Genomic DNA, 27,176 nt, shown 5'->3' on the forward strand with positions numbered 1-27,176 from the left:
TCATTGAATTGGCTCCTTGTACTGTTATGGCTGGCAATCAGGCAACACAGCGTGCAGTAATCAGCGCACATACAGAGATCTGGCAAAAACCCAAAACAATAGGACGAGCTCTGAGACGTGGAATCTCTGTAGACTGCAGTACCTGAACTGTCCTCACACAACTGGAAGCAGCAGTGGATTGCGCCTATCACTACCTATGCAACTCGGCACTGCCTGAGGAGCTGACTAGCCTGAAGATAGAAATACAAGCCTGACTTACCTCAGAGAAATACCCCAAAGGAATAGGCAGCCCCCACATATAATGACTGTTAGCAAGATGAAAAGACAAACGTAGGAATGAAATAGATTCAGCAAAGTGAGGCCCGATATTCTAGACAGAGCGAGGATAGCAAAGAGAACTATGCAGTCTACAAAAAACCCTAAAACGAAAACCACGCAAAGGGGCAAAAAAGACCCACCGTGCCGAACTAACAGCACGGCGGTGCACCCCTTTGCTTCTCAGAGCTTCCAGCAAAAGATAATAACAAGCTGGACAGAAAAAACAGAAAACAAACTAGAAGCACTTATCTAGCAGAGCAGCAGGCCCAAGGAAAGATGCAGTAGCTCAGATCCAACACTGGAACATTGACAAGGAGCAAGGAAGACAGACTCAGGTGGAGCTAAATAGCAAGGCAGCCAACGAGCTCACCAAAACACCTGAGGGAGGACGCCCAGAGACTGCAATACCACTTGTGACCACAGAATTCACAACAGGGGGGCTAAAGCCAGGCCAAAAGGAAGGCACTGAAACAGAAAGTGGCAGGTCCGTTCCTGAAATCTTACCGCGAACCTCAGGTGTCTCTGCAATGCTGAATGGACAGGAACCTGGTAGTAGGCGCTTTTCAGGTCGAGGGTGCATATTAAGGTGTCTCTTTCTATTAGTTGGATCGTTGATTTTACCAACTCCATCCTGAATTTTTTTGTAACTAACCCAGGTATTTAAGGGTTTTAAGTTTATTATTGTGCGAGACTCTCCTGATGGTTTTATGATGGAGAACAGAGAGGAGTAGTGACCCTCGCCTGTTTCTGCCTGGGAACTGGGACTGTAACGGCCAAGCTCATTAAATCATTTAAGTCTGCCTCCATGGGGGAGCCTGACTCCACTGTAAAGGTACCATCACATTAAGCAACGCTGCAGCGATCTAGACAACGATGTCGATCGCTGCAGCGTCGCTGTTTGGTCACTGGAGAGCTGTCACACAGACAGCTCTCCAGTGACCAGCTCTCCAGTGACCAACGATGCCGAAGTCCCCGGGTAACCAGGGTAAACAATGGGTTACTAAGCACAGGGCCAGTTACCATTGTAAAAGTAAAAAAAAAAAACACTACATACTTACATTCAGGTGTCTGGTCACGTCCTTCGCCTTCAGCTTCCCGCACTGACTGAGCGCCGGCCGTAAAGCACAGCGGTGACGTCACCGCTGTGCTTTGCTTTACGGCCGGCCGGCGCTCACAGTCAGTGTGGGAATCTGAAGGCGAGGGACGTGACCAGACACCGGAATGTAAGTATGTAGTGTTTTTTTTTTTTTACATTTACAAAGGTAACCAGGGTACATACCAGGTTACTAAGTGCGGCCCTGCGCTTAATAACCCGATGTTTACTCTGGTTACCAGTGAAGACATCGCTGAATCGGCGTCACACATGCCGATTCAGCGATGTCAGCGGGAAATCCAGCGACGAAATAAAGTCCTGGACTTTCCCCAGCGACCAACGATCTCCCAGCAGGGGCCTGATCGTTGGTCGCTGTCACATAGAACGATTTCGTTAACGATATCGTTGCTACGTCACAAAAAGCAATGATATCGTTAACGATATCGTTATGTGTGACGGTACCTTAAGAGGAGTGATGACTGTTGGGGGGAGGGGAAACAAATTCTATTCTGTATCCTTCTGATATAGTTTTTAAGACCCACTGGCTCTGAGTGATCTGGGCCGAGAAATGCCGGAGGTGCCCCCAAACAAGATGGCGTCATTGCCTTCTTGATTTTGAGCCGGATCCACACTTCTACCATTCCCGTTTCTACTATAGGTACTGCTGTAGGGACCTGTAGAGGATTTTTCCTGGCTCCTAAACTCTGTCTCCGAAAGGTACTCAGCCTACGAAAGGACTGGTTCCTTTTGCCTCTCTCTTCTGGGAACCCTTTCTTTTTATTAGCGGCCTTCTCTAGGATATCATCTAGAGCAGGGCCGAACACTCTTCTTAACCCAGAAAAGGGAATGGAGCAGAGCTTATTTTTTGAAGCACCTTCCCCCAACCAGGTTTTCAAAAAGATAGCTCTACAAGCCGCGTTGGAAAGCGAATTATTTCTGGCCAAGAATCTCACAGATTCAGCTGATGTGTCAGCTAAGAAGGCCATAGCAGATTTCATTAGAGGAAGGGAAGCTAAAATCTCTTCTCTTGGGATTTTATTAGTTAGATGCTCTTCCAGCTGTTCCCTCCACAGAAACATGGATCTGGCAACTGAGGTAGTGGCTATGTTCGTCTTAATTAAATCCGCTTTCCTGTTCATGAGATCTTTGAGGCTGGACAAATCTTCAAAAGGAATGGAAGTCTTTTTGGCAACTTTTGCCACTGGCACATCGATCTTGGGAATTTCTTCCCAAATTTTAATGCCCTCCGGATAAATGGAAGACATCTCTAAAAGTCACAGGATATCAATAGATGCCTCTCCGCATCTTCCCTACTCCTCCAGAACCATAGCCCGAATGTGATAATCTACTGGGAACACGTGTTGTTTTTGCACCCTGAGGCCCCCAAACATTAAGTACTGTCTGGACTGCGGCTTTGGCATCTCCTCCACTTGCATTGTGTCGCTGACCAGCTCATCCGTATCATCGGATGAAAACATATCTTCGGCCTCGTTCCCGACCTTCTGGTAGTACCTCACCCTCTTCCTCATTAGACCCCTGGGAATTTGAGTCCTCACCAGAGCTTAGCTCCATCTCCCACCTAGCTCTCTTAGCATTAGGGCAAGGGCTGGGGGGCTGTGGCTGAGAGAGAGAGAGTGGACATAAAAGCCTGGACCTCTTCCCGGATCAGGTACCTCATCTTGGATAGGAGGGATGACTGTTCCTTCCTCACGATTTTGGCCATACATGTGTCACAGAGTGTCCCTCTACATGTGTCAGGGAGCCTAATGTGGCAAATAGGGCATGTCCTAGACTTCAGAGATGAATTACCTGGTCGCTTGGGTGCAGGTAGGGGCATTGCTGGGGATCCCTTTTCCTGTGCAGCACAAAAAAGGGACCAGTCAGGGCCGTGAAGAGGGACAGCAGGATTGCGCATAGCGCACTTACCCCATCCTGCTCAGTCCTGCCCCGATGCTTTTGTCGGTTTTTTCACTCCTCTTCTTGCATGTGCCATAAGTTTTTTATTTTTCAATTAATATGACCTTGTGAGGGCTTGTTTTTATGGGATGAGTTGTTCTTTTGAACAACACCAATGGTTGTACCATGTCATGTACTAGAAAACAGGAAAAAAATTCCAAGTGCGGTGAAATTGCAAAAAAAAGTGCAATCCCGCACTTGTTTTTGTTTGGCTTTTTTACAAGATTCACCAAATGCTAAAGCTGACATGCTATTATGATTCTCCAGGTCATTACAAGTTCAATGACACCCAACATGTGTAGGTTCTTTTTTTATCTCACTGGTGAAAAAAAAATTCCAATCTTTGTTGAAAAAAAAAATTGTGCCATTTTCGCATACCCGTAGCGTCTCCATTTTTTGTGATCTCGGGTTGAGCTTATTTTTTGCATGTCGAGCTGACGTTTTTAATTACATCATTTTGGTACACATACGATCTTTTGATCATCCGTTATTGCATATCAATGCAATGTCGAGGCAACCAAAAAACATATTTCTGTCCTTTTGACTTTTTTTCTCGCTACACCGTTTAGCGATCAGCGTAATCCATTTATTTATAGATCGGGTGATTCTGAACGCGGTGATAACAAATATGTTTATCTTTCATTTTATTTTTATTGCTTTATATTGAATGGGGCAAAAGGGGGGTGATTTGAAGTTTTATATATATATATATATATATATATATATATATTTATTTATTTATTTATTTATTTTTTAAACATTTTTAAAAACAACCTGATTGGCTCTGCTACATAAAGGGGATGTTCAGATCGCCTGTATGTAGCAGATTTACTCACTTTTAATGAGCGCCGACCACTGGGTGGCACTCACAGCAAGCCGGCATTTACAACCATAGAGGTCTCCAGGAGACCTCAGGTTCTCATGCCAAAACACAGGTGAATCGCGATCACATGATGGGGGTCAACAGTGTGCATATTTTCGGCTCGATGGCTGGAAACGCGATTTAAATGCCGCTGTCAGAGGTTGATAGCAGCATATAACTGGTTAATAGCCGTGGGTGGATCGCGATTCCACCTGCGACTATTGTGGGCACATGTCAGCTGTTCAAAACAGCTGATATGTCCCCGTAAAGATGTGGGCTCACTGCCGGAGCTCACATCAAAGGGAGGGAGTCTGACATCATTGTAAATGTACGCCCAATGTCGGTAAGGGGTTGAAATCATATTAATCTTCTCCCCACAATTGGTATCCGATTCTTAACTTAAAGTGACTGTCACACTACTCCACTTTCCCAAGGATTTGTAGAGTGGTATCCACAATAATATACACTGCTCAAAAAAATAAAGGGAAGACTTAAACAACAGAATATAACTCCAAACTTCTGTGAAATCAACAGTCCACTTAGGAAGCAACACTGTTTGACAATCAATTTCACATGCTGTTGTGCAAATGGAATAGACAACAGATGGAAATTATTGGCAATTATCAAGACACCCTCAATAAAGAAGTGGTTCTGCAGGTGGGGACCACAGACCACATCTCAGTACGAATGCTTTCTGGTTGATGTTTTGGTCACTTTTGAATGTTGGTTGTGCTTTCACACTCGTGGTAGCATGAGAAGGACTCTACAACCCACACAAGTGGCTCAGGTAGTGCAGCTAATCCAGGATGGAACATCAATGCAAGCTGTGGCAAGAAGATTTGCTGTGTCTGTCAGCGTAGTGTCCAGAGGCTGGAGACGCTACCAGGAGAACAGGCCAGTACACCAGAAGATGTGGAGGGGCCGTAGGAGGGCAACAACCCAATAGCAGGATCACTACCTCAGCCTTTGTGCAAGGATGAACAGGAGGAGCACTACCAGAGCCCTGCAAAATGACCTCCAATAGGCCACAAATGTGCATGTGTCTGCTAGTGTTGAGCATTCCGATACCGCAAGTATCGGGTATCGGCCGATACTTGTGGTATCGGAATTCCGATACCGAGATCCGATACTTTTGTGGTATCGGGTATCGGTATCGGATCCATAGGGATGTGTAAAATAAAGAATTAAAATAAAAAATATTGATATATTCACCTCTCCGGCGGCCCCTGGACATCACGCTGGTAACCGGCAGGCTTCTTTGTTTAAAATGAGCGCGTTTAGGACCTGAGAATGACGTCGCGGCTTCTGATTGGTCGCGTGCCGCTCATGTGACCGCCACGCGACCAATTAGAAGCCGCGACGTCATTCTCATTCACTAAACTCCTAATTCTAGGAATTTAGGACCTGCGAATGACGTCACGGCTTCTGATTGGTCGCATGGCGGTCACGTGAGCGGCACGCGACCAATCAGAAGCCGCGACGTCATTCGCAGGTCCTAAACGCGCTCATTTTAAACAAAGAAGCCTGCCGGTTACCAGCGTGATGTCCAGGGGCCGCCGGAGAGGTGAATATATCAATATTTTTTATTTTAATTCTTTATTTTACACATTAATATGGATCCCAGGGCCTGAAGGAGAGTTTCCTCTCCTTCAGACCCTGGGAACCATCAGGATACCTTCCGATACTTGGTGTCCCATTGACTTGTATTGGTATCGGATATCGGTATCGGCGATATCCTATATTTTTCGGGTATCGGCCGATACTATCCGATACCGATACTTTCAAGTATCGGACGGTATCGCTCAACACTAGTGTCTGCACAAATGGTTAGAAACCGAATCCATGAGGATGGTCTGAGTGCCCAATGTCCACAGATGGGGGTTGTGCTCACAGCCCATCACCGTGCAGGATGCTTGGAATTTGCCACAGAACACGAGGATTGTCAAATTGGCGCCCGGTGATCTTCACAAATGAAAGCAGGTTCACACTGAGCACATGTGACAGACGTGACAGAGTCTGGAGACGCCGTGGAGAGTGATCTGCTGAATGCAACATCCTTCAGCATGACCGGTTTGGCAGTAGATCAGTAATGGTGTGGGGTGGCATTTCTTTGGAGGGCCGCAGAGCCCTCCATGTGCTCGCCAGAGGTAGCCTGACTGCCATTAGGTACCGAGATGAGATCCTCAGACCCCTTGTGCTGGTGCTGTTGGCCCTGGGTTCTTCCTAATGCAGGACAATGCCAAACCTCATGTGACTGGAATGTGTCAGCAGTTCCTGCAAGATGAAGGCATTGAAGCTACGGACTGGCCCGCCCGTTCCCCAGACCTGAATCCGATTGAACACATATGGGACATCATGTCTCGCACAATCCATCAACATCACGTTGCATCACAGACTGTCCAGGAGTTGGCGCATGCTTTAGTCCAGGTTTGTGAGGTGATCCCTCAGGAGTCTATCTACCGCCTCATCAGGAGCATGCGCAGGCGTTGTAGGGAGATCATACAGGCACATGGAGGCCACACACACACACATAACTCAACCTCATTTCCTTGTCTTGAGGCATTTCCACTGACGTTGGATCAGCCTGTAATTTGATTTTCCACTTTGATTTTGAGTATTATTCCAAATCCAGACCTCCATTGGATATTAATTTTGATTAACATTGATCATTTTTATGTTTTATTGTTATCAAACACATTCCACTATGTAATGAATAAAGATTTGCAACTGAAATATTTCATTGAGTGATATCTAGGATGTGGTATTTTAGTGTTCCCTTTATTTTTTTGAGCGATGTATATATTAGAGAGTTGGGGTATCTATGACGCAAATCACTAATGTAAGTATTAGTCCCAGAAGTGGAGATAAAGACTACAATATCAGATAGTAAAAATATATACTACTTACAGAATAAGTAAACGGGAAGTCAAACAATCCGAGGTCAGATTCAGGAAATGGCACAATACAACAAGAGGTAGTGAGAGACGAAATCCAATACACAAGACGAGGTCAGGAAAGCCAGAAAGACAAAACATATTACAGGGAGCAGGCACAAGAAAAGTCAGGTCACAAGCAATGGGTCAAATTCCGGGTAGCAAATAGTCAAGCTGGGTCAGACACAGAGCATAGAGAGATCAGTCTTACACAGGCAGCAGCAAGTGTACGATTTACACTGGGTGAAGGAGTTAGCATGCTTACATAGAAGGCTAATCAAGGGAAGTGAACACAGATGATTTGCAGCACAGACCCAGCACAACCAAAACATACTGACAACCCTTACACAAGAAAACAAAATCAGACAGGAACAGAGTGGCACTCATGAAAGTATCCAAATAAGTATCCCGCAGGGCCCTAGATGTCCTGGCCCAAGATTTATTCAAATCACTATCTCATAAGTGAAAGCAAAATGACTGGTCCCTATATACAGATGGTAGGGCTAGAGATAGTGATGACTATTTACATATTCTTATTGTCAGATAGAACAGCCATACGTAAGTTGTTCATTAAGCCACTGAGGGGCTTCTGACTCCAAACCTAAAAATCCCCTGAGTATCCTTCTATTAAATAAGCCTATTCCAATCTCCCTGTCTTCCATTTGGCCTGACTACTTCCAACATGCAAAATGATACAACATCCCTGTTTCCCCGATGATATACCCAAACATGATGGGCCACAGGGATGTCCCTCTCATTTCTTATATCTCCCAAGTGTTCACTGATTCTTTTCCTCAGTTCGCTTCTTGTTTTGCCTACATCATTTTTTGGACATGGGCAAGTGATCATGTAAACCACCCCTGTAGTTTTGCAATTAGCAAAATCTAGAATAAAATATTGTTTACCAGTGGTGGCACTCTGAAAACTCTTACAGGGGGCTACTATTTTACAAAAGGAACAGTTCCCACTCCTGTATGTCACAAAAGTCCTCCTATCCAAACAAGTACCCTCCGATCTTGGTCTCACATAATGGCTATGTACCAGTCGATCTCTAAGGGAAGGTCCTTTACGGAAAGTCACTTGGGGTTTATATGGTACAAGATGGTGGCCCAATTCTAACACATCAGGTATTCTAGAATATGTATGTATGTATGTCGCGCTTAGCACAGACAAGTAGTATATAGCACAGCCACGTAGTGTATAACACAGCCACATAGTATATAACACAGCCAACATAGCATATAGCACAGTCACGAAGTATATAGTACAGCCACGTAGTATATAGCAGCCACATAGTATATAGCAGCCACATAGTATATAGCACAGCCCACGTAACAGACAGCCACATAGCATATAGCACAGCCATGTAGTATATAGCAGCCACGTAGTATATAGCAGCCACGTAGTATATAACACAGCCCACGTAACATATAGCACAGCCCACGTAATATATAACACTGTCCTCATAATATATAGCACAGCCCACGCAGTATATAACACTGCCCATGTAACACAGACAGCCACGTAGTATAAAGCACAGCCACATAGTATATAGCAGCCACATAGTATATAGCACAGCCCACGTAACACAGACAGCCATGTAGTATATAGCACAGCCACATAGTATATAGCAGCCACATAGTATATAGTAGTCACATAGTATATAGCACAGCCCACGTAACAGACAGCCACGTAGTATATAGCAGTCTCATAGTATATAGCAGCCACATAGTATATAACACAGCCCACATAAAATATAGCACAGCCCACGTAATATATAACACTGCCCTCATAATATATAGCACAGCCCACACAGTATATAACACTGCCCATGTAACACAGACAGCCACATAGTATAAAGCACAGCCACATAGTATATAGAAGCCACATAGTATATAGCAGCCACGTAGTATATAACACAGCCCACATAATATATAGTGCAGCCCACGTAATACATAACACTGCCCACGTAATATATAAAACTGCCCATGTAGTATATAACACAGCCCACTCTGTATACAACACAGCCCACATAATATATAACACTGCCCATGTAATATATAACACTGCCCACATAGTATATAACACAACCACGTAGTATATAGCACAGCCCACGTAATATATAACACTGCCCACGTAGTATACAACACAGCCCACGCAGTATACAACACAGGCCACATAGTATATAACACAGCCCATGCAGTATATAACACAGCCCATGTAGTATATAGCAGTGTGGGCACCATTTCTCTGTTAAAAAAATTAAAATAAAAAATAGTTATATACTTATCCTTCAGCGTCCAGCGAAGCTGTGCCGATGCGCGCAATGCTGCCGCCAGCTTCCGTTCCCAGTGTTGCATTGCGAAATTACCCAGATGACTTAGCGGTCTCGCGAGACCGCTAAGTCATCTGGGTAATTTTGCAATGCATCAATGGGAGCAGAAGCTGGCGGCAGTATCGCACGCATCGCTGGACGGCAGAAGGTGAGAATAGCACAATTTTTTTTAAAAATTATTTTTAACATATAATAAATTGCATAGATGCATAAGATGCATAGGCAGCATCAATAGTAAAAAGTTGGTCCGGGATGGGGCAACACACTGGCACTGACTGGAGGGGAGTAGGGAGGGGGCACTGACAGGAAAAGAGTAGGAAGGGGCCAATTCGTGGCCAGACTAAAGGTACCTTCACACTGAACAACTTTCCAACGAGAACAACAATGATCCGTGACGTTGCAGCGTCCTGGATAGCGATCTCGTTGTGTTTGACACGCAGCAGCGATCAGGATCCCGCTGTGACATCGCTGGTCGTCGCTGAAAGTCCAGAACTTTATTTGGTCGTTAGGTCGGCGTGATTCCTCCTGTTTGACAGCAAAAGCAACGATGCCTGCAATGTTTTTTCATGGAGCAATGACCAGCGAGAACGATAAGTACGTCACTGGATCGCTCCTGCATCATTCTGCTGTTGCCGTGTTTGACGTCTCCTAGCGATCTAAACAGCGACGCTGCAGCGATCTATATCGCTGTCTATATCGCTGCAGCGTCGCTAAATGTGACGGTTCCTTAAGCCTGTCGCTGATTGGTCATGGCCTGCTGGCCGCGACCAATCAGTGACGCGGGATTTCCGTTACAGACAGAAAGAGAAACAGACGGAAGTGACCCATAGACGATTATATAGATAGATGATGTCCACAAGTGCACTATAATCCTGAAGAATCCCCCAGTGTCTTAAGCACCTTATATATCTGGTCTGATTGATTCTCAAAGATTCCAATAACTCTGACTACCTCACTGGTGGAGTGTGGAACATGGGGCTGTAGGAGGGTTTGCCTTTCACTATTTAGTGCATTTCTGAATGAAGGATTCAATACCTCACAGGGTATGGAGGAGACAGGTTGTGGATGGCTTTGTACGTCGTGGTTAGGGTTTTGTGGTGGAGTCTTTTGGCAATGGGGAGCTAGTGCAGGGATTGACAGAGGGGAGAGGCCGGGAAATAGCGGGGGGACAGGTGGATTAGTCGGGCAGCAGAGTTTAGAATAGATTGGAGGGGTACGAGAGTGTTAGAGGGGAGGCCACAGAGCAGGAGGTTGCAGTAGTCAAGGCGAGAGATGATGAGGGCATGGACTAGGGTTTTTGCAGATTCTTGGTTGAGGAATGTACGGATTCGTGAAATATTTTTGAGCTGAAGTCGGCAGGAAGTGGAAAGGGCTTGGATATGTGGTTTGAAGGAGAGATCAGCGTCAAGGATTACCCTAAGGTAGCGAGCTTGTGGGACTGGGGAGAGTGGGCAGCCATGCACTGTAATGGATAGGTTCGTTGGGGGGGTGCGTGAGATGGGGGAAAGATGATAAATTCTGTTTTGTCCATGTTAAGTTTCAGAAATCTAGCGGAGAAGAAGGATGAAATAGTGGACAGACATTGAGGGATTCTGGTTAGTAGGGAGGTGATATCTGGTCCAGAGATAGGAAGAAGTAGCGGACAATAAATAAATCAAATAAGTGGAATAAGCCCAATAACTCATATATGTGTCCAATTAAGATCCGTGAAAAAAAGGGGACCACTACTTAACGGGTGAATGGCAGACCATTCGGTAAATTAATACAACGTAAAACCCTATGTATGGAAAACAATACCAGTATATAAAAATATATAGATGAAGAAAAATTAAAATATAAAATGTATATATATATATGTATATAAATATAAGATAGTAAAAATATATGAAGACCAAAGTATAATATAGTAAAATGCCTTTATTAAAATAATGTAATGGGCAATAAATGGTAACAACAATAAGTGCCTATAACTGGAGGAACAAATATACAAATATATATTAGCAAAAATTAGCAATGAAATATGGACGTATAAGGAGGGTAAAATGCCAAACAATGGCTAAAGTTGGAAATACTCTGCAAAAGTTTATACGGGCTACCGCAAAAAATATATAGATTGTATGCATACAGAAATAATATATATAGAAGTATGAAATACAAAAAAAATGGACAATTGCTGGATATATATGAAAGATTAAATATATGTGTAAAATTAATTATGTGAACCAATAAGTGAAAGTATGAGTGTGAAACCAATTGAGTGAACAACTGAGCAAAAAATTACTCAAAATAAGGTGGACTATGTAGAAAAAATAAATAAATAAAATAAATAAAAAATAAAAACCAAAAAAAGGAAAAGTGAGCTGTGCAAAAATGAATGTGTATATATATATATGAAAAGATGCCAAACACGAAAAAAATATATACGAAAAAATAAATTTGTTAAAAGCCACTGTGAAATACACAGTCCATAAGGTATATATATATATTTAAGTAGAAAATAAGGGGCACAGCCAATTATATATAAACAAAGGTATGGGGCCGGTAAGCAGGCGTAAAGTGCATGTGCATATATATCAGATCAATGGCGGACATAAATAGTGCAACATGAGCCCCAGACCAAAGAGCCAAAAGCAGAGTTCCATACAAAATAATGGATGATTACCTCCTCCTAAAACAGTCCAGTCCTCCAGGTACAGAGCACCCCGACGCGCGTTTCGGACCGTGTCCTTCGTCAGGGGGTGATGTACAGGAGGAACCGGCAGGGTATATATACCGTAAAAGATCCTATCAATGAGGGGAGCAGAAGCAGTGACGGCGCATGCGCCGCCGGAAGGACCCGGAAGTACGCAAGACCTACGTCATGCCGCCTGGCCGAGGGTGCCATGGCAACAGAGACACAGGACATGCAACAACCATGACCCAGGCCGCGCATGCGCACGGCAACTGCCCCGATCATTAGACAGGGTAAGTATCCTAACAGCCGATGGAGGAAGCGGAGGCATAGCGGCGCGCGCGGCGCCCAAGAGACCCAGAATGCGTGGAGCCCACGCCCCGCAGCACGGCAGATGCCATGGCAACGCAGCGCGGGACACACAAACAGGAAAGCCCAGGCAGCGCGCGCGCACAGCAACAGCTTCACAACATGGACAGATGAAACATATTAAGTAACCATATAAGATGCAATTCATCTCAGAAAAAAAGCAACAAACGGGCATCAATATGTGTCAGAGCTATTGTTACATAGGTGATTGCATGCTGGGAAGAATAATAAAAAATATATATACAATTATATGTGTCCATAATTATGCTGTCAGTTTTGCACAATTGACAGTTATTACACCAACACTGGCACACAAAAAACATCAATATGGAAAAATTTATAATGGGACAAATATAAAACAATAAAATAAAATAAAGACGACTGTTGCTTTTGAAGATGATGAAGATATCACTGGAAGAGAGCATTAGACATGATGACATAAATGCACCAGGAAGTCCAGGATGAGCGATAAAGAGTCAGTATGAAAACAATATAATAACTAGGTAGAAAGATAAAAAAAGACAATATTAAAATCATGACAAAATGTATATAGCATAAGACAAGAACAAATCACAATAAATAACCACAGCAAAGAGCATTAAGATGTATATATAAAAAATAATAAAAAATAAATAAATCTATACAAGTATAAGGGGGAAAAAATACAAAAATACATATATACGAGTATATTGCATATATATATGCTTACATCTATGTATGCTTACATCTTGTATCTATGTACATTTGTATATAGCCTTTTAATTAATTATTATTACCATTATTTTTGTATGGTTGCTATTTATCACTATTTTTGAGCCATGACTGTCAATATACGAGCATATTTATGATTTGTTTAACCTTTTTATATGTATGAGGGTAGATGTAAGCATATATATGTATGTATGCTTACCGGCCCCATACCTTTGTTTATATATAATTGGCTGTGCCTCTTATTTTCTACTTAAATATATATATATACCTTATGGACTGTGTATTTCACAGTGGCTTTTAACAAATTTATTTTTTCGTATATATTTTTTTCGTGTTTGGCATCTTTTCATATATATATATATATATACACATTCATTTTTGCACAGCTCACTTTTCCTTTTTTTGGTTTTTATTTTTTATTTATTTTATTTATTTATTTATTTTTTCTACATAGTCCACCTTATTTTGAGTAATTTTTTGCTCAGTTGTTCACTCAATTGGTTTCACACTCATACTTTCACTTATTGGTTCACATAATTAATTTTACACATATATTTATTCTTTCATATATATCCAGCAATTGTCCATTTTTTTTGTATTTCATACTTCTATATATATTATTTCTGTATGCATACAATCTATATATTTTTTGCGGTAGCCTGTATAAACTTTTGCAGAGTATTTCCAACTTTAGCCATTGTTTGGCATTTTACCCTCCTTATACGTCCATATTTCATTGCTAATTTTTGCTAATATATATTTGTATATTTGTTCCTCCAGTTATAGGCACTTATTGTTGTTACCATTTATTGCCCATTACATTATTTTAATAAAGGCATTTTACTATATTATACTTTGGTCTTCATATATTTTTTACTATCTTATATTTATATACATATAGTGGGGCAAAAAAGTATTTAGTCAGTCAGCAATAGTGCAAGTTCCACCACTTAAAAAGATGAGAGGCGTCTGTAATTTGCATCATAGGTAGACCTCAACTATGGGAGACAAACTGAGAAAAATAATCCAGAAAATCACATTGTCTGTTTTTTAACATTTTATTTGCATATTATGGTGGAAAATAAGTATTTGGTTAGAAACAAAATTTCATCTCAATACTTTGTAATGTATCCTTTGTTGGCAATGACAAAGGTCAAACGTTTTCTGTAAGTCTTCACAAGGTTGCCACACACTGTTGTTGGTATGTTGGCCCATTCCTCCATGCAGATCTCCTCTAGAGCAGTGATGTTTTTGGCTTTTCACTTGGCAACACGGACTTTCAACTCCCTCCAAAGGTTTTCTATAGGGTTGAGATCTGGAGACTGGCTAGGCCACTCCAGGACCTTGAAATGCTTCTTACGAAGGCACTCCTTCGTTGCCCTGGTGGTGTGCTTTGGATCATTGTCATGTTGAAAGACCCAGCCACGTTTCATCTTCAATGCCCTTGCTGATGGAAGGAGGTTTACACTCAAAATCTCACGATACATGGCCCCATTCATTCTTTCATGTACCCGGATCAGTCGTCCTGGCCCCTTTGCAGAGAAACAGCCCAAAAGCATGATGTTTCCACCACCATGCTTTACAGTAGGTATGGTGTTTGATGGATGCAACTCAGTATTCTTTTTCCTCCAAACACGACAAGTTGTGTTTCTACCAAACAGTTCCAGTTTGGTTTCATCAGACCATAGGACATTCTCCCAAAACTCCTCTGGATCATCCAAATGCTCTCTAGCAAACTTCAAATGGGCCCGGACATGTACTGGCTTAAGCAGTGGGACACATCTGGCACTGCAGGATCTGAGTCCATGGTGGCGTAGTGTGTTACTTATGGTAGGCCTTGTTACATTGGTCCCAGCTCTCTGCAGTTCATTCACTAGGTCCCCCCGCGGGGTTCTGGGATTTTTGCTCACCGTTCTTGTGATCATTCTGACCCCACGGGGTGGGATTTTGCGTGGATCCCCAGATCGAGGGAGATTATCAGTGGTCTTGTATGTCTTCCATTTTCTAATTATTGCTCCCACTGTTGATTTCTTCACTCCAAGCTGGTTGGCTATTGCAGATTCAGTCTTCCCAGCCTGGTGCAGGGCTACAATTTTGTTTCTGGTGTCCTTTGACAGCTCTTTGGTCTTCACCATAGTGGAGTTTGGAGTCAGACTGTTTGAGGGTGTGCACAGGTGTCTTTTTATACTGATGACAAGTTTAAACAGGTGCCATTACATCAGGTAATGAGTGGAGGAAAGAGGAGACTCTTAAAGAAGAAGTTACAGGTCTGTGAGAGCCAGAAATCTTGATTGTTTGTTTCTGACCAAATACTTATTTTCCACCATAATATGCAAATAAAATGTTAAAAAAACAGACAATGTGATTTTCTGGATTTTTTTTTCTCAGTTTGTCTCCCATAGTTGAGGTCTACCTATAATGTAAATTACAGACGCCTCTCATCTTTTTAAGTGGTGGAACTTGCACTATTGCTGACTGACTAAATACTTTTTTGCCCCACTGTATATATATATATACATTTTATATTTTTATTTTTCTTCATCTATATATTTTTATATACTGGTATTGTTTTCCATACATAGGGTTTTACGTTGTATTACTGGTCCAGAGATGTAGATCTGTGTGTCATCAGCATAGAGGTGATACTGAAAGCCATGAGATTCTATGATCTGTCCCAGGCCAAAGGTGTAAATGGAGAAGAGAAGGGGCCCAAGGACTGAACCTTGTGGGACTCCGACAGATAGGGGGGAGGTGAGGAGGTGGTGTGGGAGTGGGAGACGCTGAATGTCCGGTCTGTTAGGTATGATGAGATCCAGGATAATACCAAGTCTGTAATGCCAAGGGATGAGAGGGTCTGTAATAATAGCGAATGGTCCACTGTGTCAAAGGCAGCCGACAGGTCCAGGAGGAGGAGGACAGAGTAGTGTCGCTTGCTCTTGGCGGTTAAGAGGTCATTGGTGACCTTAGTTAGGGCAGTTTCAGTGGAATGGTGTGACCGGAAGCCAGATTGTAAGCGGTCAAAGAGGGAACAAGAAGAGAGATGGGAGGACAGTTCAAGGTAGACGTGTTGTTCCAGTAGTTTGGAGGCATAAGGGAGAAGTGATATAGGACGATAGCTAGATACAGAGGATGGGTCAAGAGAGGGCTTTTTGAGGACAGGTGTGATGGAGGCATGTTTAAAGCTTGAGGGGAAAACACCAGTTGTTAGTGATAGGTTGAAGAGATGGGTTAGGGTTGGGATGAAGACTGTGGTGAGGTTTGGGATGAAGTGGGATGGGATCAGGTCAAGTGCACAGGTGGTGAGATGCGATCTTGAGAGTAGAGTGGAGAGTTCATTTTCTGTAATGGTGGAGAAGTTGGTTTTGGAGGTGGAAGGCTGGGAAGTCGGGAGGAAGGGCTCTGGGGGTTGTTGACCAAAACTGTCTCTGATGCTATCAATCTTCTGCTTGAAAAATGAGGCAAAGTCTTCAGCTGAGATAAGTAGGGAGGGAGGAGGTGCTGGGGGGGCGGAGGAGAGAATTGAAGGTGTTGAATAACTGTTTAGGGTTGTGAGACAGGGAGGATATGAGAGATGAGAAGTAGGTTTGTTTAGCTGTGGCGAGTGTGGTCTTGAAAGTAGTGAGGGACTGTTTGAATATGATGAAGTGCTCGTTGGAGTGGGATCTTTTCCATCTGCGCTCAGCAGCCCTTGAAGCTCGCCTCAGTTCTTTGGTCAGGCTGGTGTGCCAGGGCTGTCTGTTGATTTTGCGAGCTTTGATATGTGTTAGGGGTGCAGCAGATTCCAAAGCTACAGCTATTGTGGTGTTATATAGAGCGGCAGCGTCATCTGCATTGTGTATAACTTATGTCTGTGAGAGGAAGGAGGGATTCAGAGAATGAATGTAGGTCAAGATGTTTAAGATTTTGGCGAGGGTGTGAAAGTTTGTGGGGTGGGGATTGTAGACATGGAGTGGAGAGAGATGAGAATGTGAGAAGGTTGTGGTCAGAGAGAGGAAGAGGTGAGTTAGAGAGGCTAGATAGGGATGAGGTATCTCATACGAATGAAGGCAATGAAGTGACAAAGGGGCATAATACCCGATCAACAAAAATGCAGTATTCGGACTCATACTCCAGATCATAGCCCATACACTATGGGGCACCCCCATGTATAATATGTATACTATTGCAGATACCACTTTTCAAGTCCTTGGAGAAGTGGAGTAGTGTGACTGTCACTTTAAGTTAAGAATTGGGTACCAATTGTGGGGAGAAGGTTAATATGAGTTTAAAACATCCTCCTCATTTTTGAAAGGATCCTTAATCCAAAGCTGTTATGATTACTCATTGCTGGCGATATAAACCCAAATCCTGGTCCTCCTCAACACGTCCCCACACTCATTTCTAACACCCTGCCCCGATCCTCTGCAAGCTTTTGAAATCATGATAACCCCATACCCATTTATCCATCTCCCACTCCCCGGTCCCCCTACCTGGAGCACGCTCTGTCTGCAACAAACTGTCGTATATCCATGACCTATTTATCACCAGCAAACTCTCCTTCCTTGGCATCACTGAAACCTGGCTCACCCCTGACTCAGCCTCTCCAGCTGCACTTTCTTATGGCGGATTCAATCTCTCTCATACCCCTCGCCCTAGCAACAAACATGGTGGAGGACTGGCTCGCTCCTGTCCGATACCTGCTCCTTTGCCCAAATTCCGCTACCACCCTCTGCTACTCTTCCCTTGTTTGAGGTGCACTCCGTCCGCATCTACTTCCCCTCCAACCTGCAGTTGGCTGTCATCTAAGGCCCCCCAGAAGTAGCTATCCCCACCTTTCTTGACCACTTCACCACCTGGCAACTTAATTTCCTTTCTGCTGTCATCCCCACTATCATCATGGGTGACTTCAACATCCCCATTGACACTTCCACCTCAGCTGCCTCTAAACTTTTATCACTGACTGCCTCCTTTGGCCTCATTCAATGGTCCTTCGTGGCCACTCACAAAGATGGCCACAAGCTGGACCTTATCTTGACTCACCTCTGTTCCCTTACTAATCTCACTAACTCACCCCTCCCGCTGTCTAACCATAACGTACTGACATTTTCTTCCCTTTCCTCTGCTAGTGCGCAAACCCCAACTCCACAAACTGACTCACCCTCGCAGAAATCTCAAACACCTCAATTTACACTCACTCTCTGAGTCCCTTCTCCCTCTTACAGATATAGCTTCCTTACATGACACAGATGCTGCTGCCACTTTTTATAACACCACAATAGCAGCAGCACTCGATTCGTCCGCCCCCCTCATGCATAGCAAAACTCGTACAATACGGGCAACCATGGCTGACCAGCCGAACCAAAGAACTGAGATGGGCTTCCAGGATTACTGAGTGGAAATCAAAGCGATCCTGTTCTGCTGAACACTTTATCGCCTACAAGCAGTTCCTTGCCAGCTTCAAGTCCATGCTCACTGCCACAAAACAAACTTACTTCTCATTGCTCATATGCTCCCTATCTCACAACCCTAAACAGCTTTTCAACACTTTCAATTCTCTACTCTGTCCCCCAGCACCTCCTCCTCCCTCTCCTCTCCCCATCCCTCAATCGCCCGGCTGGCATCCCTCCCGTAAGGGAGGTCGTCAGTCGGAGGCGGGGGTCCCTCGGGGGGAAGCAGGGCCTCGGCTACGGGGAAAGGGGTGCTGTCAACCAGGGCGGACTGTCCTCAGTGCACCCCGACGGCGCCGCGCCACTGAGATAGGAGGGCCCACCATCTCAGCCTCCTCTCCCCGAGGGGGCTGGGATCCAGCCGCCAAGGGTCCCTGGTGATGTCGGTGACCCATCTGATCTGTCTTGAAACACGGACCAAGAAGTCTAAAGTGCGTGGGTCCGGGGGCTCAACGCAAAACCCTGTGGCGCAATGAAGGTGAAGACCAGGGTGCCCTGGCCAAAGTGGGATCCTGCCGCCCGCTCTGTCGGGGAGGTGGAGCATGAGCGCGCGCGATAGGACCCGAAAAATGGTGAACTATTCCCGGGCAGGACGAAGCCAAAGGATACTCTGGTGGAGGTCAGCAGCGGTCCTGACATGAAAATCGGTCATCTGACATGGGTATAAGGGTGAAAGACTAATCAAACCATCTAGTAGCTGGTTCTCTCTGAAGTTTCCCTCGGGATAGCTGCCACGCTCCAGAGACCCAGTTTTATCTGGTAAAGCGAATGAATAGAGGTCTTGGGGCCAAAACGATCTCACCCTATTCTCAAACTTTAAATGGGTAAGAAGCCCGGCTTACTGCCCTGGAGCCAGGCGTGGAATGTGTGCACCCAGTGGGCCACTTTTGGTAAGCAGAACTGGCACTGCGGGATGAACCGAATGTCGGGTTAAGGCGCCTGATGCCGACGCTCATCAGACCCCAGAAAAGGTGTTGGTTGAGACGTCAGGACAGTGGCCATGGATGTCGGAATCCGCTAAGGAATGTGTAACAACTCACCTGCCTAATCAAGTAGCCATGAAAATGGATGGCGCTGGAGCGTTGGGCCCTTACCCGGAAGTTTGCGACGAGTAGGAGGGCCACCATTGTGAGTGCTGAAGTCCCGGGAGAGGGCCCGGATGGAGCCGCTGCGAGTGCAGATCTTGGTGGTAGTAGCAAATATTCAAATGAGAACTTTGAAGGCTGAAGTGGAGAAGGGTTTCATGTGAACAGCAATTGAACATGGGTCAATCGGTCCTAAGTGATGGGCGAGCGCCGTTCCGAAAGGGAGTCGGGTTCAGATCCCCAAACCCAGAACAGCAGAGACAGGCACCCTGCCACCTTTCCCACCCTAAACAAGGGGGGTGACGGGGGTGCCCAGAGCGGCATAGCAAACGATTCCGGAGAAGCCGGCAGGAACCTTGGGGAGAGTTCTCTTTTCTTTGTGAAAGGCAGGGCACCCTGGAATGGGTTCGCCCAGAGAGAGGGGCCCGAGTATGGGAAAGTGTTACGGTTCCGTTGTTGTCCTGTGAGCTCTCGCTGGCCCTTGAAAATCCGGGGAAGTTGATGTAAATCTCGCCCCAGGATGTACTTATATCCGCAGCAGATCTCCAAGGTGAACAGCTTCTGGCATGTTGGAACAATGTAGGTAAGGCAAGTCAGATCCGTAACTTCGGGTTAAGGAATGGCTGGGCCAGTCGGGCTGGAGCCCAAAGCAGGGCTGGGCTCGCGCTGCGGCTGGACGAGGCGCCGCCGTCCGCTCCCTCCGTGCGACCTCCAGCCTGCCCTCATCCGGCCGCTCTTCCACCCACCCCGTGCATTCCGCCAGCAAGGGTGCGTGCGCGGGGCCCTGGGTGGGGATGGGCAGCCGGACAGGCCAGGCATGGTCGTGCGGGGGGGTTAAAGCGGGTGGCAGCGGCAACTCTAGATGCGCATCGGGCCCTTCCCGTGGATCACCTTAGCTGCGGCGGGCGCCTCTCCACTGCCCCTTCCCGTACCATTGGGTTTGCCCCTGGTGGGTACGGCAAGGGAGCCAGGCCAGACTGCACCTCGCCTTGGCCAACGCCTAGCAGCTGACTTAGAACTGGTGTGGACCAGGGGAATTATTATTATTATTACTTATTTATATAGCACCATTGATTCCATGGTGCTGTACATGAGAATGGGTTACATACAAGTTACCGATATCAATTACAGTAAACAAACTAACGATGACAGACTGATACAGAGGGGCGAGGACCCTGCCCTTGCGGGCTTACATTCTACAGGATTATGGGGAAGGAGACAATAGGTTGAGCGTTGCAGGTGTTGGTGAGGCAGTATCTCTGGTAGTGATGAGGAGGCAGCGGGGTCAGTGCAGGTTGTAGGCTTTCCTGAAGAGAGGGGTTTTCAGGTTCCATCTGAAGGATCCGAATGTGGTTGATAGTCAGACGTGTTGGGGCAGAGAATTCCAGAGGATGGGGGATATTCTGGAGAAGTCTTGGAGGCGGTTGGATGAGGAGCATAAAAGTGTGGAGGAAAGAAGGAGGTCTTGGGAGGACCGGAGATTACGTGAGGGAAGATATCAGGAGATTAGTTCAATCTTGCCTTGCGCAGGCGTGTACTACGGAGGACAGAGAATGAACTTCAATCCAATATTGTGGCCAGCATACAGCCAGTGGGTAAGGAAAGGGTGAATCAAACACCTGATAACCCCGCCCATATGACCAAAAACTGGTCCCGCCAAATTCAGGTGACAGGTTCCCTTTAACACCTTCACACACATGTTGGCAGCAGTCTATACAGAGTCCAGTCTCCTTGCTTTTTCTCAGCTGTCTCACACACAGCATCTGTCATAGCAGTCTCTCCATCAGGAAGCTTCACTTCACAGGGTTCCTAAACAGCAGACACTAGACCCCACCCTCCTGCACACACACTTTCCTGGGCTTTTTCTCTTGGCTCAGAAATGCAGCAGCAGGGTCCTAATGCTCTCCTGATGCTATCACAGTTCACCCTCTTACATACCATGGGAACTATTATGGAAACAGGAACACATGGGCTACTTGCACAGTGAACAAGTCTGTATGATTATGTTCACACACCACCAAGAAACCTGAAGACACAAAAGAGAATAGTAAAACCAAAAACACTCAGTTTGAAAAAATGTTGCAGTAATCCGCAAGTGCTAGTAAAAGATGTAAAAAACAGGGTATTTGGTTGATACGTTTTTTGCAAAAAATGTATACTAAGCTGCTCTACCAATCTTCACGGTATACCCTTATCAGAGCAGTCCTAACTAATGTATGCAATCCCTATCTGATGTATTTAAAAACCTGATCATCTGTATATAACCTGTGTGAACAGGGTTCAGAGAGGAAAAATCCATGTGTGCATACAGGGTAGAACAGGGGTAGAACAGCTTTTGTGCAGATAGCCCAAGAGGAGTGGTGGAACTCCCCAGTCTTGTAGACACAAGAGAACAATTATGGAAACAGGAACACATCAGCAAAAATTCTACTTCACCGTGGCGCCGATCCCCACAACCTGCCACCCCTGGCACCTGCCCTCAAGTGCTTAGTGGCAAATATAGCCCTGATAATAAAAACAATACGAAGAGAGCAATCACTGTAGAAGGACATCATGGTCGGAAAAATAGATGGAACAAGGTGAAGAGGAAGACCAGCAATCCAAAGACTTAATAGTATAAAGATAATGATGGAGGAGACCCTGATGGACCTATCTAGACTTGCACAAGATCCATCTTCCTACAGATCGTTCATCCATCAAGTCGCCATGGCTGGAAATTGAGCCAAAGGGCATAAAAATAAAAAATAAAAGAATAATTTTCTAAATATCAAGTTACTATTACAAGTAATCATAAAACTCAATCATAGCTCACAATTAGAGTCCAATACCTAAAGGCAAAACAGCAACTACAGGACCATCCATGTGATAATACGCGGTGGACAAGGGGGGCAACCAACGATATGAATGATGACAAGTGATGCAGAGCATTGAGGATTATGTCAGTGCTGCAAAGCATGAGCAAATAAATATGCATGGATATGCTAAATGTAAAACGCTTACAATAAGTCCTTGCATTATTTTCTGTGCCCCTTTTAGCCTCTGGCACTAAAAAAAGTCCATGATTTAATGGCCCATGGATCAAACACCTTTGGACCTTGATTTGTTTGCTGCCTATTTAGAAATGTCTCTTGTGTTTGGCAGCAGTTTATGAAACATGATTGAACAGCATTTACTGATCACAGGAAGGGATAGAGCTGCCGGGGTTGGCGGCTCAGTGACCTTAATTCCGGCCTCCCTGTGTCTGTATGCATTCCATTAATGGCGGTGACAGTGACCGGCGGAGAGACTCGTCCATGGTCAAACACACTGCAAATTTGCTGAAAGAAAACAATGAATCAGCAAGTGTATTTCCTTTCATTCTCATTCCAAAACCTAATCTAGAGCAAACTTACCGACAAGGATCCTAACATGTCCAGATTACACAGAAGTACACTGGATCCAACTGCAGACAGGTTAACCCATTCACGCCATTTTATCGGGTTTTTTTTTTTTATTTTTCCTCCCTTTCTTCCAAGAGCCATAACTTTTTCATTTTTCCATCAATATAGCCATGTTAGGGTACTTTTGAAAGGCTCCATTGATTTTACCATACACTGTATAGGAAAACGGGGAAAAAAAAATTCCAAGTGTGATGAAAATTGCATAGAAAATTGCAATACCACAATTGTTTTAGTTATTGTTTTTACCATATTCAACAAATGGCGATATGATTCCCCAGGTCAGTAAGAGTACACAGTTACTAAATATGTATAATTTATTTTTTTATTTAAGTGAAAAGAAATTCCAAAATTTGTATGAAAAAGTTTTTTGCTTTTTGTGTTTGCTGCCATTTTCCAAGACCTGTAGTAATTCCATTTTTCGGGATCTGGGGCTGTGTTATAGCTTATTTTTTGTGCCCTGAGCTGACGTTTTTATTGAACTCATTTTGTGGTAGATACAATTTTTGATCACCTATGATTGTAAGCCCCAAAAAATGTAATTCTGGCAGTTTGATTTTTTTTGCATCGTTGTTCACTGATCTGATTAATTTATTTTATATTTTAATATATTGGACTTTTCTGAAATACCAAAATGTATATTTTTTGTACTTCCATTTTCAATGGGGCAAGGGGGAAGGGTGATTTGAACTTTTGTTTGTTCTTTTTCATATTTTTAAAAACTTTTTTAGTTACTTTATTTAATTGTCCCCTTAGGTAACTTAAAGCTGTGATTGTCCAATCACATTTAGGCTGTGTGCACACAATGCTGATTTTTCGGGGTTTTTTGCGTTTTTTTTGTGATAAAAACGCTATAAAACTGCAAAAAAAACAGCATACAATATGCATCCCATCATTTAGAATGATTTATTAATTTTGCTTTTTTTTGCGGATTTCCCACTATAAAATGCGTTGAGAAATGTCCGGAAAAAAACGCACCAAAAATGCATCAAAAAAGCGGCAAAAACGCGCAAAAAATGCATGCAGATTTCTTGCAGATTTCTTGCAGAAAATTTCAGGGTTTTGGCTATGTGCACACGTTCCGGATTTCTTGCAGAAAATTCCTGAGAAAAACCTGAAATTTTCTGCAAGAAATCTGAAAGAAATCTGCATGCGTTTTTTGCGCATTTTGCCGTGTTTTTGTCACGTTTTGATGCATTTTTGGTGCGTTTTTTTTCGGACATTTCCCAATGCATTTTATAGTGGGAAATCCACAAAATAAAACGCAAAATGAGGCTATGTGCACACGTCAGGATTTCTGGCAGAAAATTTCCTGACAAAAAAGACATTTCTGCCAGAAATCTGCATGCGTTTTTTTCACGTTTTTCATGCGTTTTTTGCGCATATATGATGCGTTTTTGATGTGTTTTTTTGTGTTTTTTCTAAATGCCTAGAATAGCAGGAAAAACGCACAAAAAAAACGCAAAATTAATGAACATGCTGCTTTTTTTACCGCGATGCTTTTTTTCGGGGAAAAAAATCGCATTATGTGCACAAAAATTGCAGAATGCATTCTAAATGATAGGATGCATATGTCTGCGGTTTCTAATGTGGTTTTATTGCGTTTTTATCATGAAAAAACGCGGGAAAAAAAAGCAAAAAACCTGAACGTGTGCACATACCTTTAAAGAACACGCTGCGTTTTTTACCGCGATGCTTTTTTTTCGCGGAAAAAAACGCATCATGTGCACAAAACATTCGGAATTCATTCTAAATGATGGGATGCATATTGTATGCTTTTTTTGCGGTTTTATAGCGTTTTTATCATAAAAAAACGTGAAAAATCAGCAACATGTGCACACAGCCTTTCTTAGGAATTTTCTGCAAGAAATCCTGAACGTGTGCACATAGCCTTAGAGTGGACCTGTCGCCAGGTAGAAAAGTGGCCTGCTTTGGCTCTTAATTTATTCCTGCTGTTCCCCTGAGTATTCTGTTTTTGTTTTATTTGCTTTAAATCTGCCGTACGATTCTTGAGAATTTTTTATTCAATGCTAATTTTTATGGTCCTTACAAAGGGGGAGTGGCTCACAAGGTAATATTGCAGAGCAGCCTAAAGACTCGCCCCAGAAGATCCTGTAAGCAACGCCCCCTAGGTAAGGATAATTAAAAATAGCAACAAATGAAAAGCCCACTCACAGACAAAAGCCAAGAAAAAATAAAATGATTATATACCCTGTAGAAAGTAAATAAGTCGGGCTCCTGTTCTGCACTGTCCACATCTACACTGAGGTCGGCTGACCCAAGGTAAGGTTCACATGGTCGCTGTAGGATGCTTTATACACTTTTATTTCATTAACATAGTGTGAACTGAGTACCCTATGTTATCTACATGTAATAGTACTATTTATGCATTTACTTACTACAGGGTATATACTCATTTTGTTTGTTCTTGGGTTTCTACATCTAGGTGAAAGTACTCGTAATTCTACAGGAAAACCTGCTGCTGTCTGCAAGAGAATTGCAGATTGAGGGATTTACAGTATTGTCCAGCAGGGCAACAATACAATGACAAAGAAAGGCTATGAAAGCTACTGTAGCAATAATGCTAATTCTCCAGATTAGTAAAGTCACAGCCAGACTTAATTCTGACAGATAATTTGTAATTGGACTGGAAAATAACTAATACTCCTAAATGCACGTTGACACAACTTGGACAGCTTTGCAGAATTAAAAATATGCAGTGTCCACAAATGTGAGACCTGTTCACACAGAATCAAAACTGTTATTGATGCCAAAGATGGTTCTACTAAATACTGACTAGACGTATTGGCATAAAGGCCATGTTGCGCTGCCATTCTGATGCCTGGTGCCCTAACAGCCTGGTGTACAGTCCCATAAGAGCCTGCTGCAGGTTGTCCTAACAGCCTTGTGTGAAGTACCATAACAGCCCTGTGTGGAGTGCCCTAACAGCCCTGTGTGGAGTGATATAACAGCCTTGTGTTGACTGCCCTAACAGCCTTGTGTGGAGTGCCCTAACACCCTTGTGTAGAGTGCCCTAACAGCCCTGTGTGGAGTGATATAACAGCCTTGTGCAAAGTGCCCTAACACCCTTGTGTAGAGTGCCTAACAACCTTGTGTAGAGTGCCCTTACAGTCTTGTGTAGAGTGCCATAATTAAAAAAAACACCATAAGAGGAGAAACCTCCACTATTCTAGACAAAAAAACACCAGTACACACACAGAGATGCTTACCTGTCCAGGGCCTCCAACAATTGCACTAACCAAGGTGCAGCGGACCAAATAAAGATGGCAAATACACAGGTGCAATAATGCCGATAAGGCAGCCAGCCTACAATCAGGAATTGGCCGCTTGGTACACCAGTGCAAACAATCTGTATGTGGCATGTTCACACAGAAATGCAGAGCATATGGCTCAAAGCCTATTAATGCCATATAGCGGGCTAACCATTGCTGACTGTAATGCATCCTGTGTGAACAGAGGCCACAGTTTATAGAGCCATCTAGGGCCCAGCCTAAAAAGATATAAAGTGCGCAAAAACATAACAGTGTATGCAAGGTATTGGTTGATATTATGGCCACAATCCTTAAGTCGGCAACCACATCAAGGGTCCTTACATATTGCCTGTCCTAATCTAACAAAAAAGCACCATAGAGTGCCATAATAGCCTTGTATAGAGTGCAATAACAGGCTGGTGCAGCGTGCCGGTAATACAGGCTGGTGCAGTATGCCCGTAATACCACCTGGTGCAGCTTGTAGGCAGTACAGCCTGGAACAGCTTGTCCGTAATACAGCTTGGTGTAGTGTACCTCAGGGGCGGACATACCACCAGTGCAGCCATTGCATTGAGGCCAAAGGTGGAGGAGTCCCTTGCAGGCAGGGACGTACTGCCCATAGCGGTAGACCATGCAACCGCTATGCTGCCACTCAAGATTACGAGTAGGAGAGAGAGGGACTCAGTGTCATGCAGCATCGGACCTCTC

The sequence above is a fragment of the Ranitomeya imitator genome, chromosome 9, assembly GCF_032444005.1.
Source record: "Ranitomeya imitator isolate aRanImi1 chromosome 9, aRanImi1.pri, whole genome shotgun sequence".
Taxonomy (NCBI): Eukaryota; Metazoa; Chordata; class Amphibia; order Anura; family Dendrobatidae; genus Ranitomeya; species Ranitomeya imitator.